The sequence below is a fragment of the Triticum urartu genome, chromosome 1, assembly GCF_003073215.2.
Source record: "Triticum urartu cultivar G1812 chromosome 1, Tu2.1, whole genome shotgun sequence".
Lineage (NCBI taxonomy): Eukaryota > Viridiplantae > Streptophyta > Magnoliopsida > Poales > Poaceae > Triticum > Triticum urartu.
The window spans coordinates 337,057,454-337,063,619 of record NC_053022.1 but is presented as its reverse complement, the minus strand read 5'-3'; positions in this window follow the sequence as shown (position 1 = coordinate 337,063,619).

The following is a 6,166-nucleotide window of genomic DNA, read 5'->3' as shown; positions in this document are numbered from 1 at the left end:
AAAGCTCGGTTTTATTCCGACTTCGATTTTAGTTGAACTGCACAAAAGGAGCCAATGTGTAAGGCAAACTGCTGCATTACTGGGTCCAGTTGGTCGTTCCACTTTGCAGAAAGAAGCAGTCACTGTTTGGGCTACATTACAGAAGGAATGATCGAGAAGCTTTACAGAGTATTATTAGACACCGGTGACATGACTAGTCTGCAGAGACCATTGGTAATTTAACAACACGTGGAGTGCCCTGGGCAAAAAGTGCCCAAACAAGTACAAGAAGCTACGACAGGACTCCACGATCATAAGCATTACATATTTTTGAATGGGAAAAGCTTGTCAAAGTTTAATCATTGATGTTAGCAAGAAGACGTTAGTTTAATATATTGGAATTGGAAAACCTTGTCAAAATTTGCTCATTGATGTTAGCCAGAAGACATGCATTTGATATTTTTGAGTGGGACGCCCTTGCTGTGAGCAGCGTCGAGTGTTTTTTCCTATTCCTGTGTTCAGTTTAGAAGTAAATAGTTGCTCTACTGAGATATTCCTGTGTTAAGAGTTTGTTCTAAATATTGTCTATGTAATGCCAGGCCTTGTGTTTGATTGCAAAGTTGAGCTTGGAATGTTGTGGCATGCGGCATCACGAGCTGTTCACCGTGCCTCTTGAGAATAATGCTTCGTATTGTTTTGCATGTCGATCTAATGCCAGTGATTTGCTTGTTAAGAAGATCATCTTCTTCTGTTGTTTCCGTGCTTAAGAAGTTCATCGTCTGATGTTTCATTCATAGCCTATACGACAAGTCGGGTAGGTTAGACGTGAAACCATATGATCTTCCGACCAACTCATGCTATTAGGCCGTGATTGGATCGTCATTTTCCAACCAAAACCGCTTGTAAAACTGACGCTTGTAAATTAAAGCAGATGGTCTCGGGCGAAGGCGCTTGGTTGGTCGATTTCGACTAGTAAAATATCGGAAGTACTTCACACACGATAAAAATGCTGAACGACACTCGGACGATTGCTAATCCAGCCATTAGCTATTGTTTCAGCCTTGCCCATGGATGGCATGATACGCACATCGTGCATGTATCATTTGGTAATGTCGTCCATATAGCAGTGCTCGTAAAATATACACTGGTCTCTCAAATTACACGCGTAACCCGCCGGTTTTACTTACAGACCTCGGGCCCTCGGTTTCATTACGCCTGTATTTTACGCGTTGTTTCCGATGACGAGTAAATTACACTTGTATGTTAATACATGTTTGAAATAAACCAGAGCTCCCAAGCGCGGCCTTACCGTTTCATGCCGTCTCAGTTTCTCGAAGGTGCTCATAGGTTTCCGATGATCCTGGCTTCCTGAATGAGCAGCGGGCGCTGTATCAGGCCATCCGTAGGGCCCGTGGGGCCCTCTCCGTTGTCCTTCGAGTTGTTGCGCTCGCCGTGGCGCCGAGCATTGTTAACATCATCAACGAACATGAGGATTCAGGAGATGACTTTATTTTGACTGGATGACAATAGGGACCCACTAGGGCCATAGCCGTACGTACGCAAGTGCCTCCTTATTATGTACAACTATTTTTTTTGCTTTCTCCTGGTTTCCTGACATCACGGTCCCACACCATTGTCAACCTATGTAGTCAATATAAATGAGAGAATTGCACAAGGTGCGGCCGATAGCTGGGACCAAGCAGCTCGAGCAGTATTTGTGTTTTTGAGGCGTGAGCACTGCAGAGTTTTTCTTGGCGATGATTTCGTTGTTGTTCAGAGGAGAGTAGAGTATTAACTGGACGGGCTATGGCCCGCCTAGCCCAGGCCAGATATTCAGCCCAGATACTAATTTTTTCAAGATGAAAATGGCTAGCCCAGATATACGTCTTTTTGAGGAATACCCAGGCAAGGTCAACTTGTTATTCTCCGCCCTGCTGGGCTGCAAATCTTTCCTAGGAGGGATGCATTAGGCTTAACAGGAAAATGGGCTTTAAAAATAATAAATGGTATGTAATTATAAAAACTGGGCAGTAACTATAAAAAATGCACGAGACATGAAATTAGTTTATAAAATATTATTTATGGATTTTGAAAATCTTAAATTTTCATTATTGCGTGCGCAATGTTTCGTTGGATTTTTACGTAATACAAATTTATATTTAATCTGACTAGAAATTTCGGGATAAAAATATTTCGGATCCCATCAAAATGTGGAAAAATTTATTGAATTCTGTCTTCAACGGTTGGTTGAAATTATTAATCGTTGTCCTAGCTAGAAAATGGGTTGTACTTTTAACAAACTATAAATGGGCTGTTGTAAATTCCATTAGAATTCAAAAATGGGTTGTACATTCTTACAGAACGCAAATGGGCTATAAGTTCTCTACCACACACTTGTGGGCCTACTAAGTGATGCATCCCCTAAAAAAATAAGTTGACGCGTATGCAAGGCTTTGTCAACTTATTATAGTCAACACATGGTTCTAGCAGCAGTGGCCGTTGGATGTCTATCCAACGGATGTCGTGCTTCTTCTTCAACCTCGGATATTCTTAGCTTCGGCCGCCCAAAAATGATTCCTCCCCCTAACATCTGGGGCGCACCGTTTCGGAGGCTGGCATGTGGGCCTACTAAGTTGGAGCGTACCAAGGGCTTTGTCAACTTAGTCAATATAAACGATTCTAGCTTCAGTGACTGTACGATATCCATCCAACGGCCGTAGTGCTTCTTCAACCTCTGGTCTTCTTGGTCCAACCGCCCAAAGCAGCGCTGGTCGTGCCGCCTGCTCCTGCCTCCCGTGGCCGGCTGTGCTGCCGCGGAGGCCTCACCGCCCCCATACTACTCCCACCGCTGGCCAGGCCATCCCTCCACTCACCCACACCCCCTGTTATTCTGCAGTGACGGCAGCCTCACACCGCAGCCGAACCAGTGAACGCTCGTACTCCTCTCCGCGTGGGCATCCACTGTCGCGTCTTGCCCGGCTCCGTGTTGTCCCCTTCCTAGGCCTCGTCGTCGTCCACCGCCGTGGTGCTCTCGGCACGGCGTGGTCAATGTGGTCAACGACCGACTTCCATCGGAAGAGTACTGTACGTGGAGAGGCTGACAGTTGGGTCCACGGCAGCCGCAAGGAAGTGCCTCCTTATTACGCGAAAAATAATTATTTCTCCACCTGACAGCGGGGACCCACCGAATGGGCCACCAGTATTTTGCGAAAAAATCGTTCCCCCCTGACTGCTAGGACCCACCGGATGGGCCACCGTATTTCGCGAAAAAAATGTTCCCCCGCTGTTAGCTTGGACCCACCGAAAGTGCCTCCTTATTACGCACAAAAAAATGAATACTCCCCCGGCTAGCTCGGACCCACCTTGGTGGGAGGCTGACTTGTGGGCCCACTAAGTTGACGGGGACGAAGGGCTTTGTCAACTTAGTCAATATGAACGATTCTAGCTCCAGTGACCGTACGATGTCCATCCAACGGTCGTAGTGCTTCTTCAACCTCTGGTCTTCTTGCTCCTGCCGCCCAAAGCAGCGCCGGTCGTGCCGCATGCTCCTGCCTCCCGCGGCCAGCTGTGCTGCCGCAGAGGCCTCACCGCCCCCTACTATTCCCACCGCTGTCCAGGCCCTGCGACGACGGCAACCTCACATCATAGCCGAACCAGTGAACCCTCGTACTCCTCTCCGCGCGAGCTTCCACTATCGCGTCTTCCCCGGCTCCGCGCCGTCCCCTTCCTAGGCCTCGTCGTCGTCCACCGCTGTGGTGCTCTCCGCGCGGCGTGGTTAACATGGTCAAGGAACAACTTCCATCGAAAGAGTACTGTACGTGGAGAGGCTGACAGCAGGGTCCATGGCCACAGCCCAGATTTTTTGTGATTTGCCAAGTAAGTCGCTTTGTCAGGCCTGTTGGGCTGCAAATCTTTCAAGACGAGGAGAGCTTTCATTCGGCTGGCCGAGAAAATGGCCCATCAGTAATGAGAAATGGGCTGTACATTTTTAAAACACATCAAACCGGCAATTAGTTTCAAATATCTTTTTTTCATTTCAAGATTTTAAATTACATTAATTTTTATGCATGGAGAATTTGTTAGATTTTATATTGATATACATTTATTTTTAAAATCAGTTTGAATGTGAGTCGAAATTTCGGGATTAAAAACAGTTTGGACCGCACCGAAATATGAAAAATTTCGTATAATGTTTTAACCGTGGCCACAATATGGGCTATAATGCTAACAAAAAGAATATGGACTCCAAAAAAACCTTAAGAATTAGCAAATGGGCTGTAAATTATTAGAAATAATGGCAGATGGGTTGTATGCTGTTTTCCACAAATTTGAGGCTTTCCTAAAAAAAGGTTGACGCACAAGCACTAATTGTTGGATGTCCATCCAACGGCCGTCGTGCTTCTTCAATATCTGCTCTTCCTGCTCCAGCCGCTCAAACAAGCGCCGGCAGGACTGCCAGCTCCCTCCTCCCCGCGGCCGGCTGTGCTGCCGCGTAGGCCTCACCACCCCATCGTACTCCCATCGCTGGCCTAGTCATCCCTCTACTCACCCACACCTGCTGTTATTCTCCGGCGATGGCAGATGAACCAGTAAACCCTCGTACAGTCGTACTCCCCTCCGCGTGGGAAACATGTGCTGAGTCTTCCCTGCCTCTGTGTCGTCCCCTTCCTAGGCCTCGCCGTCGTCCACCGCCGTGGTGCTCTCGGCGCGGCGTGGTCAATGTGGTCAACGACCGACTTACATCGGAAGAGTATTGTGCGTGGAGACGTTGATAGCTGGGCCACGGCCGCAGCAAGGAAGTGCCTCCTTATTACACGCAAAATAATTATTCCTCCACCTGACAGCGGGGACCCACCGGACGGGCCACCGTATTTTGCAAAAAAAACGTTTCCCCCTGACTGCTGGGACCCACCAGCTACACCTTCGCACGCAAGGAAGTGCGTCCGGGCAAAAAAAATGATTCGCCCCCTGAGTGTTGGGACCCACCAGCTACATCTTCGCATGCAAGGAAGTGCCTGACAGTCGGGACCCACCTAGTCGAAGCGTGCGTAGCGTTGTCATTCTGGTCGCGAACGTGTATGTACATATATACTGGTGGATGTAGAGGCACGCACGTGTCATAGTAGAGGCACGCACGTAGCATGTACACGTACGTACAGCAGCCAGGGTGCAAGAAAGAAAATACGGCCACGTATGTGTACATACGGGCGGGGTCTCGAACGCCTACTCGCGCATACGTAGGGCGAGGGCTCGTTAACATGGCTGGGTCGGAACGGAGAAACAACGTCGTCGTCGTGTTCATGGGGAGGCAACGGAATGTGTCGTGTTCATGGGGAGGCAACGGAATGCGTCATGTTCATCGGGAGGCAACGGAACGCGTGGGAGCCAACCGGCTGGGTTGGAACGGAATGCATGGTCGTGTTCATCAGGAGGGCTTGGACGGAACAGGCAATGGAAACGAGGCCTGGCGTACCGCACAATGGAGGAAACAGACCTCCTACGTTCGGAACGGGGTCCTATTGATCGGGAGGGGTCTGGCGTACAGCAAAACGGAGGAAACGGACCTCCTACGGTCGAAACGGGGGTCTTGTTGATCGGGAGGGGTGTGGCGTACCGCAAAACGGACGAAACGGACTTCCTACGGTCGAAACGGGGGTCCTGTTGATCGGGAGGGGCGTGGCGTACCGCAAAACGGACAAAATGGACTTGTGTTGGAGCGCTACGGTCAAAACAGGGGTCCTGTTCATCGGGAGGGGTGTGGCGTACCGCAAAACGGGACTCCACGGGATACTGTTCATCTCCACCGTCGACCTCCTCCAGCCTCCACAGGCTACCATCGACCTCCTCCAGCCTTCACGGGCTCTTGTTCATCCAGCCTCCACCGCGCGCTACTCCACCGGCTACTGTTCAACCACCCCTCCACCGTCTACTGTTCATCCAGCCCTCCACACCACGGGGTCCTGTTCAACCACCCCTCCACGGGCACCCCCTCCACCGTCTACTGTTCATCTAGCCCTCCACCACACCACGGGGTCCTGTTCATCCAAAGGCAACGCCACCGCTACTGTTCATCCCCCCCCCCCCCCGCAACGCTCACTGTTCATCCCAGAGGCAGCATCGATCGGCTTTAGTTAGCAGCAGTAGCAAAGGAATCGCTCGATCGGGTTCAATTAACAGCCATCGATCG